Here is a 15,494-nt window from a genome sequence, read left to right as displayed (position 1 = left end):
TATAGCCGGTGAAATTGTGCTGAACACTTGTAATGCGGTTAGGCTCCTTTGACACAGTCCGCATTCCATTCTCAGACTCCCCCCTTCTGGTTGATGCTTGAAGTTGCCTACGGTAGAGTTCATTCTTTGCAGTATGCAGTTCTAAGGATTTTGACAAATGCACGAGATCACGTATAGAACAACCTGGTACCACACAGAACAACCCCTTCAAAGTAAAAATTCCCAACGGATATATTTTGGAGAAACTATATACTGAACCTTGTGAGAAACAGCTCAGGCCAAATGTGAAGGAAACCCTTCCTCCACCCAAGCAATAAAGATGTGTTTAGCTGAGAATGAGATTAAGGAATTGAGGAGGATTTAACATCTTTATGACCCGTACAGACGGGTCATTTGGTATTGAACTTAATTCTCTTTTCATTTTATATATTTGAACTTCAACCTAACTTAAAGGACATTTATTTTTTTATTTTTTTAATTTTTATGTTTTCTTTAAAAATTGATAACAAGAAAGTTTATATTTAAATTTGGGCGAGTTCCATGTTGTTAGCATTTTCACTGGGGTACCTTTATATTATCGTGCAATCTCAATCCTGAATTGCTAATGTCAGACAATATGTCTAAACATAATTTGGGATGGGAAATAGAAAGCAGTGAATATTCGGGCTTGAATACAACAGTCTTGGAGGTTCATTTGGGCCCTACACTGCTCATGAGCGTTGCAAAATAGACCTGAACAAAACGGTATTTGGATTTCAGGTTTTGAGATTCTTTAGAGTTACGTTTTAATCTCTTTTCTCCCTTGTGCGGGTAAATTTTATGTGTCAACTTGACAAGCCTTGGAGTGCTCAGACTAAACATTATTTCTGGGTGTGTCTGAGAGAGCATTTCTGGATAAGATTATATTTGAATTGGTTGATTTCTCCCCTAGTGTGGGTGGCTGTCTTCCAATCCAAGGGCCTAAATAGCACAAAAAGCAGAGGAAGGTAGAATGTACCCCTTTTATTCCTGTCTCATACTGTTTGAGCTGAAGCATCTCACCCTATCTTTTCTGTCCTCAGTTTGGGATTTACACATCAGCTTTCCTGCTCCTCAGGTCTTTGGGATCAGACTAAATTATACCACCAGCTTTCCTGGGCCACGAGCTTGCCAAAAACACTCTGTGGGACTTCTTAGCCTACATAATCACATGAATGGAACCCATTTCTCATAAGTCCCTCCCTCCTTCTCTCTCTCTCTCTCTCCCTTTCTCTCTCTCTCCCTTTTAGATACGTTTATGCAGACAACTCTAATACATCTCTCTCATTCTTTCATCCTTTTCCCCCACTGCAGGAGGCAGGAAGCTTTTGTTGAGGAAGAATTGGGAAGACATACCCTTGCCCCTCTAGTTCTCCCGCAATAGTCGACATTTGGATTCACCAAACTTGAGCCTTGGATTGAAGGCCTTCCATTTTCAGCTCTCTCTATAATAAGATGGGTAAGTGGGCCTAATTCTAGGTTTCCATTTTGAGATTTATCTGTGGCTACAGACCTAAACCACGATTACAGCAACTCTAACAGTAATCGAGCTCACTTTTTAGTCGCCATCTTCTTGACTCATTTGTTTTTGTTTTTGCTTTGTTTGTTTTCATTTGGTTTTAAACTCTGGCAGGAAAACAAGGGTATCCAACGTACAGTGTGGGTAAAGTTGTAGGTAAGGATGAAGGAAAGCAGTGTTCATTAAAATCCTATTCTGAATCAAGCTCTGAGCTGCACAGTTTATATGAGCGCCATCTGTTGGGTCCTCGGGAACACTAGGTTTACTCTCTGGTATATTAGTTTTGATCCCCCCCCTTCCCCGTGCAAGCCCTGGGAAAAGACTTAGCTGTAGTAGTTGATACAACAGGTGATCCCAGGAAGCACTCAGGAAACAGAGGAGAAAGACAAGGATGGTTGGAACGTGGGTCGGTCATGCAGCACGGAGCGTTATCTCCATGGGCACTTGGTGTTGAACCCTACTGAGAGGCCACTTGAGGAGCCTCAACAGTAAGTGAAGTTATTCACTTACCAATAACTATCTCTCATTGTTTGAGATCTGTTCCTGGTGCATGAACTTTTGGGCCACTTTCAGCCTGCCCTGCAGAAAGGCTGAGCAGCTTTGCAAGTCAGAGAAAGTTCTTTGAGAAACACAGAGGCATATACATCAACTTCTGAGATGACTCTTCGGGTCATTCAAGGGAATATGGACAGGTCATTAACTGAGGCTGCTATACTTCTATTGCATTTCATTGATAAGGAGATTGACCCCAAAATGTTTCAGTAACTTGTCTGAAATCACAGGGTTTATTGGACCTTATTTAAACCTTGGTCAGATTAAGATATCCACTACCCAAATCCCACCCCCACCTACTGCTTTTGGCTGGGTGTGAACTCTTTCCTTAACTCCGTCTTACCTCTTGCTGCTGGGCCTGGGAGAGAAAAGGTGTGGCTGTATCTTCTGGTGAGGAGAACAGTCAAACATTATACAGCAAGATGAAATCAAAGAGTGATGGGAAACTGAATGCAACTTTTTCTGGAGATTGCTACCATTCAAAAAAATCAGCCCAGCCTGCACCAGGTAAATACCTAGAAAATCTTAATTGAGCTCTGATGATTTCTCCTCACTCAGCTAACGTGGAGGGATGTTAGTGGAGACAACTGTGACGTCAATGGCCTGACAGATCCACACGGTTTTTGTGAAATCTGAGCATACTCCTTTGTATGCCGGCCGGGGGCTGGATGAAGGGAGGAGCAGACTCTAGCCATGGCCACTTGACGAAGCCAGAGCAGCGAGAATAATATACATTCTAGCTGGTCTGTAGTGCTTAATTTGAAACATGAGAAGTTCTAGTGAAAAGAGCTCCTATCTTAAGGTACTAAGCCTTACGCACTGTCCTGCTTTCACTGATAGATTTTCAAGGGTTGTATGAAGTTACAGTGAAAAAAAAAATACCACCTTGCATATATTTCTTGTGACATGTCTCCTAAAACATCATTCTTCTCAAGATTGATACCTGAAGATCCGTGGGTATATAGTAATTGTCTTTCGTTTGCTACAGCCATCTGACGACCTGCAGAATGGAATTGGAGTTGTCTAGAATGGATTGGGGGCTGTCTAGACTGAATAGGACTCACCAGAAAAGGTCATAAGGAGATTCTAGTTTGAACAAGTCAGTGAATCTCACTGGGGATGGTTGCCATATTAGAGCTTACTAGTCTCAACAAGGATATTTTTTTAACAAAGAGTTATATATATAATATATGTAATACATATATATATATAATCATACATATAGCTGTAATCTTCACATATATAATATATATACATAAAATCTTTCATGTTAGAAAATAATATATAATTTTTTATAATCCCAGCACCAGAATGTTCAGAAGTCTTATAATACATTTTTTCACTCAATTATGTATGAGTGTTTTCTTCCTTAATTTTATATTAGACACCTTTATATGCTCTTACATTATTTGTGGACGACAACTGACACCATGCTTTTGAGTAGGAGAAGTTCTGCTTTCTGTTAATAGCAAAATTTATATATTAGGATATCCATGTGTGGCTTTTAAATCGTTCTGCATTTCATTGCATTTGCTTTTTCTTTTCTCTTCCTTCCTTTATTTATTTATTTATTTATTTATTTATTTATTTTTGGATAGTTGGATGCAGAACAGGCCTTAATTATACCCTGAAGGTCAGACTCACATACACATCTCGTGATTGAACATTGAGCCATTTGCTAACTTTAGGATTAATCAGATCATAGGTGCAGAGGTATTAATTTAGAGGACAGCTAGGGGACACATGGTTCAGAGGTGGCCCTAAGTTCCAGAGGTGCATACCATGCTTGAGAAAGCTTCTGCTGGGGTTCCTGGGTGGCTCAGTGGGTGAAGCATCTGACTTTGCCTCAGGTCACAGTCTCATGGTTCGTGGGTTCGAGCCCCGCATCGCGCTCTGTGCTGACAGCTCAGAGCCTGGAACCTGCTTCGGATTCTGCGTCTCCCTCTCTCTTTACCCTTCTCCTGCCTACACTTTGTCTCTTTCTCAAAAATAAATAAATATCGGGGCACCTGGGTGACTCAGTGAATTAAGCGTCTGACTTCGGTTCAGGTCATGATCTCACATTTCGTGAGTTTGAGTCCCATGTTGGACTCTGTGCTGACAGTGCAGGGCCTTGAGCCTGCTTGGGATTGTGTCCCTCTCTCTCTGCCCTTCCCCTTCTCACACCCTCTTTCTCTCTTTCCCTCTCTCTCTCTCTCTCTCTCTCAAAAATGAATAAACATTAAAAAAAAAAGAAACTTCTGCTGACTCTCTCAGTCATCTTATTTATGCCATCCTGAATGCAAATATTGCAGATCTAAGAACTTTACCTCTTATTATTACTTTTTGCCATGTTCTTGCATGGTCCAAGTGTATATAATGACTTCTTTTTTTTAATTTTTTTTTACATGTATTTATTTTTGAGAGACAGAGAGAGACAGAGCACGAGTAGGGGAGGGGCTGAGAATGGGGGAGACGCAGAATCTGAAGCAGGCTCCAGGCTCTGAGCTGTCAGCACAGAGCCTGACGCGGGGCTCGAACTCACGGACCGTGAGATCATGACCCGAGCCAAAGTCGGATGCTTCGCCGACTGAGCCACCCAGGTGGCCTTATAATGACTTCTTAAATAGCAGACTAATCTACACACAGCATGTACTTATATGCAGGTGTAGCCCACAGATGGCCACATGAGGAAAACGGTGCTGGTATCCTTTTCCTGTGGTGTCTTCTGCATTTAAGCTACAGGCCTGTCAGACATCTCCTAGACGAGAACTTCCACTTGTCCTTCATTCTCTTTTCCTATGATTTGAATCCACTATGTTGTGGCTTTATTCCACCTGCTCTTTATGTCATACGTCCAACTATTTCTCTCTAGTTACTAGCGTGTAGTATCTGTGAACTTCACACGCACAAAATAAAATTTTAATTTGCTTTTGCCTTCTCCTTCCTTTCTTCCATGATATTCACTTAAAAAGTATAATTTAGCTTTTAAATCTATATTGCAATGTTACGGTCACATATTAGTTTATGAATATTAGGTTATTTGTGACTTTTACACTGTTATGAAAGTGTGTTACATATTTGCTTGGATTGAACCACATTCTGTTTCCTGATGTGTTTCCTGACTGATTACATCTCTAGTTGTGAGTTCCAGTTGGCTCATCAGGCAGCTAGTTCAGATACAGAAATATGTGGGTATGTGAGCCGACTTCTTTTCTAAGAGCATTAGATATGTAGTTTTTTTCTCTTACTTTTCTCATTCCTAGAGTATATAGAATTATTTAGTAATAACATGCTCTACACAAAACTGTATATGTTTCATTATATTTAATCATCTAGGGTTTTAAAATAAAAATCTGTAACTCTTCTGATTTCAAACTGTATTTGTTGATTTATGCCTGAGTACGTCTGAAACCTCTCTTTGGGGTAAGTTTGCAATTTCGTAGGTTTGGGTTTTACTTACTACTGGTGGAGCTATTAGGTGAGTTAATTTGAAAATTTAGAGCCTTCAGAGAAGAATACCTATTTCTCATATTTATCTTGCTACTTCTACTCTTTCTAATAATCCATTCTTTACTCCGATAATTTCTTTCTTACATGAGGAAGAGATTCATTACTTATCTTCAAAACTTTATGTTCTTCTTGCACAGTTTGAATTTTATTTATTACAGAGAGGATACTTTTTATTTCACAGATTTCCTTTATATAGAAGTTTATCTGCTTTTTTTTTTTTACCTTATTTCTATGTTTTAAGTTGGACATGGTATTTTTGATCCCGTGGATGATATTTTAGTCTCAGAATATTCCCTTTTTACCAGTTCACGGGGGCCTTTTTGTATGTTTATTGTTTCTGCTTGTTTATGCCTAGGAAGAAAATAGAATTTTGCCCTGATTTTATTCTTAGTATGTTTGCCTTTATTGTTGACAAGCTCTGCTTTTGTCCTTGTTTTTGTTTTTGTGTTAAGGCATGACAATCTGTGCCACCAAACTCTCCGTTCTCTGAGAGAAGAGAATTAGTCTCTCTTAGTCACTTTGCATCCCTGGGCCCTATAACAATACATGGCAAGCGTATCATTCTTTCTTTTTTTAATTTTTTTTAACGTTTTATTTATTTTTGAGACAGGGAGAGACAGAGCATGAATGGGGGAGGGTCGGAGAGAGGGAGACACAGAATCTGAAACAGGCTCCAGGCTCTGAGCTGTCAGCACAGAGCCCGACGCGGGGCTCGAACTCACCGACCGCGAGATCATGACCTGAGCCGACCGGGACGCTCAACCGACTGAGCCACCCAGGCGCCCCAAGCATATCATTCCTAATGAAGGTTAGTTTATGAAAAGCACAAAATCAGCACCTCCATGAGGTCATTGGCCAATGGGATTTACAGCACACTGGTGGGTACAGACTGTGTTCATACCAAGTGGTCCACATAAGGCGATAGCTCAGGTTCAGAACGCTTGTGTGGGATGTCTCACGTATCCAGCAAAGGGCCTTGAGCAGTAAGAAACATCAAGACTGGTTTCTGAACAATGACAAAATCTTCAACTCTACTGCTCACCATTTTCTTCTCTCGGATTTGGTGCCGTTCTACAGAAACATGTATAGTTTTAAGTTTCAACGTTTAAAAGGCACAAGTAAATTTCAGAAAATGCCAAACCCTAATATTTGAAATAGATTTTCAGAGGTACATTAGATACTAATGGAGCCATCTAGAAACATAAAATTTTACTACTCAAAATGGTTGATTAAAAACAACAACAACAACAACAACAACATTAGGGATGAATGAGACTATACAATTTTCATTCAAAATAACATCGCTATCTATAAATGATATGGCAAAAACTAAGGGTGTATTTCCAAGTTTTATGAGATTTATAAATCAGATTTATGAAAATGTTATTACTTCCAGCATATCTTTAATCTTAATATATTTTTCTCCCTGAATAGTCTGATAAAACTGCAAAAGTAATATGTCCCTGAAAGAGCAAATATTTGAGGGAATTATTAATATTAAATAAAACACATTTCCCAAGTGTGTCATCAAGACATGTAATCTAGAGAATAACATTAGATTTAATATTCTCCATCCCAGGCTCTGCAGGCATTATTGATCATATCTACAGCTCTATGTGGGATTTTATATTAGTGAACTTGAATGGATGATGGACTGTGTGTTTCATGTTGCATCTGATATTGTAGTGATTTTATTAGAACTTGACGAAATATATTCTATAGTCAATTCAGTTGATTAATGCCCTTTCCTTGTGAAATTACATGGATTTGGATTCAATTGCTTTGGAACTATTCTCCATTCTATTGTGTACCATGGCCTGCCAATCCAAACTGTGCATCAGATATACGCAATGGGTTTTGTAGAAATTTAGAAACAGAATGTTTTAAGTGAGTTACCAGGAGTAATATTATCTGGGCTACTTGTCTTGTGGTCTTCTAAAATATAGTAAGTGAATTCACTGCATTCCAGTGAATCCGTGATTCATGATGTTGAAATTCCATTAAATAAAACGATATAAACTTCTGTCAATCGATGAGCTTTTCAATTAAAAGTTGAAAAGATTGGCAGGTACCCATCTTTATAGTGACCTGGCGAATATATCCTCTCCTTGGAAATACAGTACGCAGAGAGACAATCAGTCCTGAGCTTGCTAAAAAGACTATTTTTACATGATTTAAAGATGTATAACATCGTATTAACAAAATCAGATATCATGGTATACTCAACATGGATATTGAAGGAGAGGGAATATTGGTGTCTGATTTTCAAGAGCAACATCTTCCCAAGAAGGTGTTTTTCTGAGTTGCGTCTATTTCAATTGTTCTTTGTTTTCCAAGCTGACAATATTCTCGCCTCTGACTGGCATATTAATCCTCTACCTTGTCAGTTAGATTATACACTGGTTTTGCTCTGGCCTCTAAACTACTCTGTCTTCGTAAGCTAAATGTAAATATTTATGATTCAATTATTTGCATGTTCTGTCGTTCAATTATCAGAAGGAAATCTTATTTTTTCTTATTTCCAAGTTTTCAGGGATATATGTGTTTATGAAACCATGTGAACAGCAGTCAGAGAATATAATATCACCTCCAGGATACATCCATCAATATAACTGCAGATGTTAATATTTCTTAACATTCAGATTTGTTCAGTAAAATTATCATCGCATATTATTACATCCTATGTGAGTTTTCTCATGCTAACAGTATGGATAGATTTTATTCATCTACTCAATTTTCACATACTTGTACCTTGGAATTTGTATGACACAAAAGTAATTGAAAAGTAATAATGCATCAATGCATATTAAATATCTTCCTTTAAAATTTTTGTTTTTGGTTATGTATTTGAATTTCAACTTCTATAATTTTATTCTCTGAAAATATCAGGAAAGATTAGGAGTGAAAACAAAAACACAGGGGAAGTCCAAATCCTCACCATCTGATAATTTCCTTTTCCCTAAATTCAAACACTGTTTTCCACAACAAATTCCGTTTGAACATTTTCCAGCGTCCTCCTAATTTATGGACTGATGATGTTAAGGACAGTTGACAATATTCAGTCATTATTGTGCAAATCTGATGAAGATTTACTTTTTATAAACAGCTGTTTTTCTAAATTAAAACTTCAATTGTCTATTGGATTTACATCAAAGTTCTTACATTTTGGTAGTCCACATTGTTAAAACTTACTTCTTTATCATATTTAGGGATCATTCCAAGTTCTCTTTCCCCAGTGAAACCTTGTGTTTCAAAGAGTGCCACGTTCCTCTTCTCTAATCTTCAGTGTAAGTGTTTCCAACATGGTGTCACAGGTCCTTAACCTCCTAAAATCTTCTCTTATCCAACTCTGTGTCCTGTAAGTTTCCCCAATATCATGATTCAACACACATGATTCAACTATTAAGTTTCCCTGTGAATGTCCATGTTGTGTCACTTGTACATTGCATGACCTTTGGAGGTGTTCTGGGGAGTGGAGGGGAAGTTCTACTTGCTCTTACCTTCTCCACCCCAATTTTTTTTCCTACTCCTTGGAGCTACCTGAAACTAACAATATGCTAAATCTATAAAAATAGGAAAGCCATATCAAGAGTGGCAACATAGCAATAATGTGTTTCTATCAGCCTCTCATCTAATACCTATCATTTTCTATCTTCATGTGTGTGTATGTGTGTTTGTGTGCACGTGTGTGTGTGTGTGTGTGTGTATAGAAAGAGAGAGATGGGAGTTTTAGTGCCTCTCAAATATTAATTAAATTGAGTGGATCTTAACAATTTATCAGCAAGTAGTATTTTCTGTTCACAAATAAGGTGTCAAAAAACACATAAGAATGGATTTAAACTTGCTGAATGTGTGGGAGCCTGGGTAGTGTGGCTCAGTTTGTTGAACAACCAACATCGGCTCAGGTAATGATTTGGCAGTTAGTGGGTTTGAGCCCTGCATCGGGCTCTGTGCTGACAGCTCGGAGCCTGGAGCCTGCTTCAGTTTCTGTGTCTCCTTCTCTCTCTGCCCCTCCCCCACTCACACTCTGTCTCTTTCTCTCTCAAAAATAAATAAACATTAAAAAAATAAATTAAAAAAAACCTTGCTGAATGTAAAGACTGAACCTCAAATCACTGTAGCCATTGGCAATTGCCTCTTCTATTAGTTCAGACGCGAGCACTGCATGCGTTGTGCATAGCCTACTTTTATTAAAATAAAAAATTGAACACATACCAAAAATCGAACTCTAGTTTTATTCTCTGTACTTTTATTTAGAAAGTTATAAAAGCCACACAATTTTTGGGGAAAGCAGCACTACGAGGTCCTTAGTGTCCTTATCTCCTTTCAGCAAGCCAACAGTGCTGAGAAGGCCCCTCGAGCCCAGGGTGAGCTCTGGACCTGAGGGTCAGGAGAGGGTGCTTCATTCCCAGTCCAGGCCCAAGCTTCCTCCACCAGTGTCCACCGACTTCCATGGATTGAGAATTCCCAGGAAGAGCCATCTCCTGGGATCCTGGGACCAGAACCATGTAGCCAATGAGCAGGATGTGTGGGATCTGAGGAACTTGGGGACTTGACTCCTGCTTCCAGCTCTTTCCCAAGTGGCAGCTTACACTGAGGCTCGTGCTCATCTATGGACAAATCCAGCCCCAAGGCCCCAATCCCCAAGAGAAGCCAGTTCAGAGGTCATGTAAGGGAGCAGGGCTGAATTATAAAAAGCAACTGGCTTATAATGAGGACCCAAATATTTATAAACAGTATAGCCCACTTTGGAGCCCAGATCCAGACCCAGATAAATAGCACTGTGCAAATGGCAGGCAGCCTGGTGCACAGAGGTAAGGGAAGGCTGGACCTAGAAGCTCTAACACTAGGTGTTAGGATGGCTGTTGCAAGAGGTGACCCCTCTAGAACCCCAGACGCTATAAGGAACTCAATAACTAGGGAAATGAATAAAATGATCATGTGTTAGGCAATTCTCTTGGAACCCTTCTTATTTTTTGAGCTCAGGGAACCAACAGGCCAGACCAGTTGCAAACTAGAAGGCCAAGATGTCAGAGAGGACAGAGGGCACTGTTTGCGGGGGCAGGGTTTGTGGGACTTGTTGTATCCTCCATGCTGACATCCCCAGTGGGACTTGCACTGGGTGTCCTGGAGTCCTTCTGCTGTCCCCAGCTTATACCAGCTCCTAGTCTTTATGTATTATATATATATTATATATATATTATAAATATATGTATAATATATATATTATATGTATATATAGATACATATAATATATATAAATTAAATATAAATTATATAGTTTATATATAAGTTAAATATATATTTATATATTTATATATATTTATATATAAATAAATTTATTTAATATTTATTATTAATTTTTAAAATATAAAATAAATATTTATATATAAATATATATTAAATTTATATATAAATATATTATATATAAAATTATATATAAATCATATATCTAAATATATTTATTTACATATAAATATATATTAATATATTTATTTACATATAAATATATATTAAATTTATATGTAAATAAATATAAATCTATTTTTATATATTATATATTATTCTATTATATATATTATATTATGTATATATTTTTTTCAGGATAGTCATACATTTTCAGGATACTTTATAAATACTATATATAAATTTATATATACTGTATATAAATATATTTTATTTATATGTAAATAAATATAAATCTATTTTTTTCAGGGTAATTATACATTTTCAGGATACTTTGGAATTCCAGACAGTGGACCCAAGCATGGAAACAAGCATATAAGATCCAGCAATACATGGAAATTGGAACAAGCAAATAGATTATACTGACAAGTGGCTGAGTCCTCTCACAACTGTATATCCTTGAGAAGTAGTTCTAGTACAGTAGGAAAATTAGTGAAAGCAATAGAGGATTCTGGAATTGAAAGGATTGATGTTATGTGCTTGTACCAAGCAGGGATCTAGTCTTCCGATATATGAATATGGATCATTGAAGTACCATGCGATGCTTTGCCCTGAAAAGCCAGAGAAGAATGGGCCCCAAGAACTGGTGAGAGTAAGCAGCAAGAATGTGGAGGAACGTGGAGCTCTTTAACCTGAGTAAGCTCGTACTTAGCTATTAGCCCTTGGTTAACAGACCAGGTGGCAACACAGCATTGTAGTGTTCCCCCAACTTGCTACATGGCTTTCAGAAAATTAACTAATCATGTCATAATATGAGTTCTTCACTTTTAGTATTTTTTTTAATTTTTGCAGCTGTGTTAATTTTGTAGAAAAATTGAGCATGAAGTTCCCGTATGACCCTTCTCACCCCCACAAAGTTCCCCTATTCTTAATATCTCACATTAGTGTGGTTAATTTATTATAACTGATGAACTGATATTTATACATTATTCTTTTTTCTTTTAATTAATTTATTTTTATTATCCTTAAATTCCAGTATAATTAATATACAGTGTTATGTTAATTTCAGGTGTATAATATAGTGATTCAACAATTCTGTACATTACTCAGTGGTCATCATGGAAAGTGTACTCTTAATACCCTTCACATATTTCTATACATTATTTTTTTTAATTTTTTAATTTGTTTTACTTTTGAGAGAGAGAGAGAGAGACCGCGGGAGAGGGGCAGAGAGAGAGGAAGTCACAGAATCCGAAGCAGGCTCCAGGCTCTGAGTTGTCAGCGCAGAGCCTGACGTGAGGCTCGAACTCACGGACTGTGAGATCATGACCTGAGCCGAAGGCAGATGCTTAACCGGCTGAGCCACCCAGCCGCCCCTCTATACACCATTTTTTAACTAAAATCCATTTCATTAAGTTTCATTCTTTGTGTTACACTGTGGGTGTCTAGAAATGTGTAATGTCATGTATCCACCATTACAATATCATATAGAACAGTTTCCCTCCCCTAAAAATCCCCAAGGTTTCTTCTCTTCATCCTTCCTACTGTCCCTCCTGTCAATAGCTTTTTACTGTCTTCACAGTTAGTCTTTTCTAGAATGTCATATAATTAGAATCATACCATATGCAACCCTTTCACACTAGCTGCTTTCCCATAGCAATGCACATTTAAGGTCCTTCCATGTTTTGTCATGGCATGACAGCTCATTTCTTTTTATCACTGAATAACATTCCATTGTATGAATACAACCCAGTTTGTTTATTCATTTACCCATCAAAGGGAATTTTAGCTGCTTCCACTTTTTGGCAACGGCGAATATAGCAGCTATAAATATTAATAGACATGTTTTATACACAATATACAAACATATAAAATATATAAACGTATATTTTTAATTCATTTGGCTAAATACCTAGGAATGATGTGTGGGGTCATATGATAAGACTAAGTTTAGAATTGTAAGAAACTGCCAAAGTGCTTTCTAAAATATCTGTACCGTTTCATATTTCTGTCACCAGTGAATCAGAGTTCTCCTGCTCCACATTCCTTGCTGGAATTTGGTGTTGTCAGTATTTTGGCTTCTAGCCATTCCGATAGGCATGTAGTGATATTTTAGTTTAGTTTGTAATATCCTAATGACAGATGATGTTGAACAGTTTTCCATACGCTTATTTTCCATCCACTTATATTTGGTAAGGAATATGTTAAATCTTTTAAAAAATTTTTTAACGTTTTATTTTATTTTTTGAGAGACAGAGAGAAACAAAGCGGGAGCAGGGGAGGGGCAGCAAGAGAGGGAGACACAGAATCTGAAGCAGGCTCCAGGCTCCGAGCTGTCAGCGTAGGGTTTGAACCCATGAACACCAGATCATAGACCTGAGCTGAAGTCGGACACTCAACGGACTGAGACACCTAGGCACCCCTGGAACATGTTAATATCTTTTGCCCAGTTTTTCATGTTTGCTTTGTTTCCCTGATGCTGACCTGTAAATGTTTTTTGATTATTTTGGATACAAATCTTTTAGATGTGTGTCTTGGAAATATTTCCTCCCTGTCCGTGGGTTCTTTTAATTCTCTTAGCAATTTCTTTCACAGAGCGGTTCCCGAACTTGTAAGAAAAGCATGTAGTTTCTCTGCATTAAGTATGATGTTAGATGTAGTTTTTGTATAGATATTCTTTATCAAATTGAAGAAGGTCCCGTCCATTCCTAGTTTACTGAGAGTTTTCATCATTAATGGCTGTTAACGCCTGTCAAATATTTTTTCTCCATCTATTGATATGGTCATATGGGTTTTCTCTAGTCTGTTGATATGATGAATTACATTAATTGATATTCAAATTTTGAACCAGATTTGAATATCTGGAAAAATCCAAGTTGGTTGAGCTGTATAATTCTTTTTATGTGTTGTTAGTTTCAATTTGCTAATATTTTTTGAGCAATTTTAAAGCTATGTTCATAAGAAATATTGATCTATACTTTTGTTGTAATATCTCTGCATTGTTTTTGTATCAGGGTACAGTTTCCCTTATAGAATAAGTTAAGAGTTATTTCTGTTTCCATTTTCAGGAAAATATTGTGGAGAATTGGCTTTCCTGAGTTTCTCATTTGCTTCATTGAAGATATTTATGCATAACCAATACAATAATTAATGAGCATTGTAGCAGATGATGGACTTAAAGTTTATTACATTCTGTTTATTACATTGCGGCCAATAAACCACATCCTTTGTAATAAAAACTATTATAGCGCTGGCTTCTGATATGGCTTACATTGATAAGTAATTTCATCGCTCATCATGTTCTTCATTTTGGTGTAAAAATTTAGAGTGTTTACTCTGGAGGCAGATAGACAAGTGTCCTTTTGACCTTGGTAGTTACTAGTTACCAGTTATATGACCAGATCAATTGTACTTAACTTCTCTAAACTTTAGTTTCATAAAAAAATGGAAATGACAGTAGTAACAGTCTCTAATGGCTGCTGTGGGAGTCAGAGTTACATGAGATGGCCTGCGTAATGGGCTCAGCACACCAGAGTCCCAGGAAGTGCTCATGACACAAAAGTGACCCTCATTTTCTGGACTCTAGGATGAGCAATCCTAGAGAGACCTTTTCTGAGGTTACCTCAGTTTTGCGATTTTTGTCATTTCTCCGGTAACTCATGGCAGGTCCCGCAACTTAGAACTTTGATCCGTGTTTGGTTTCACTGAGTACGGGGGGGACCCTGGAATAGGTAGGGGAGGAAGGAGTATGAAAACTTCATTATAGACTGTGCAGAAAGCAGCTATATGATATTGACACGTTTGCTTCTGTTTTATCTAATCCAGGAAAGAAATGCTTAAGGGTATTAGTCATGTGTTTTTAATGCTCTCTAATTTCACACTTCTCTACAAGCACACCTTCTCTCAACCGAGTGCACCCTGTAGACTCCACACGAATGTAAAAGGATTATTATGATGATAATGATGATGACTGAGATTAGCACACTCTTGTTTCAAGGGTAAGAGAAAATGAGTTTGTGTTTATTAAGAATACAAAGTAGGACCGTTTTCCTTTGAGAAAAATGGTAAAATTACTGCTATATATTTGCATATTGTTAAAACAGACAGCTGAAATACTGAACGGCCCTAAATGCTAATGTCCTTGTTTTCCTACCCATCAGTCTTTGCGCATGCGTTTTAATCACCCTCTCACGTTTTAATTCTTCTCAGTTATATTGATGCGTTGTTATATTTTATAGAGCATTTTTGCTGTAAACAACACTATATAATATTAATTTGAAAATATTTTTGGAATTGTATCTAACATGCATGAAATGTAAAGTCTGGCATATCTATTTTTTTTAATAATTTTAGATTTGTCAGAATCAAAACATCTAGACAAATTAAATCTTCTTTGTTTTTTAGGTGTGGTTAGAGAAGGAAATCAGGAGTGTAGTGGCTACAGCATAAAATCAGGAGGTGATTTTACCCCACAATGCACTGTATCATTGAATTATTATTTTATATA

The 15,494-nt window shown here is 37.4% G+C and overlaps 1 long non-coding RNA gene across 2 annotated transcripts; it reads left to right on the top strand.

Moving 5' to 3' along the window:
- The first annotated feature begins 1,490 nt into the window (after positions 1-1,490).
- LOC109267976 (uncharacterized) lies at positions 1,491-14,372 on the top strand. 2 transcript variants are annotated; one of them, XR_008420426.1, is made up of 3 exons: positions 1,491-2,596; positions 11,297-11,683; positions 12,188-14,372. It is a non-coding gene; the product is annotated as an uncharacterized LOC109267976 (long non-coding RNA). The 2 variants fall into 2 exon arrangements; XR_002080388.2 differs by having other exon boundaries at positions 1,492-2,596; positions 14,056-14,372.
- Positions 14,373-15,494: the final 1,122 nt, after the last annotated feature.

Source organism: Panthera pardus, unplaced genomic scaffold (assembly GCF_024362965.1).
Source record: "Panthera pardus isolate Hobbes unplaced genomic scaffold, ASM2436296v1 HiC_scaffold_8, whole genome shotgun sequence".
Taxonomy (NCBI): Eukaryota; Metazoa; Chordata; class Mammalia; order Carnivora; family Felidae; genus Panthera; species Panthera pardus.
The sequence above is the reverse complement of the archived record's forward strand: the minus strand, read 5'-3'. Positions and strand labels throughout refer to the sequence as shown.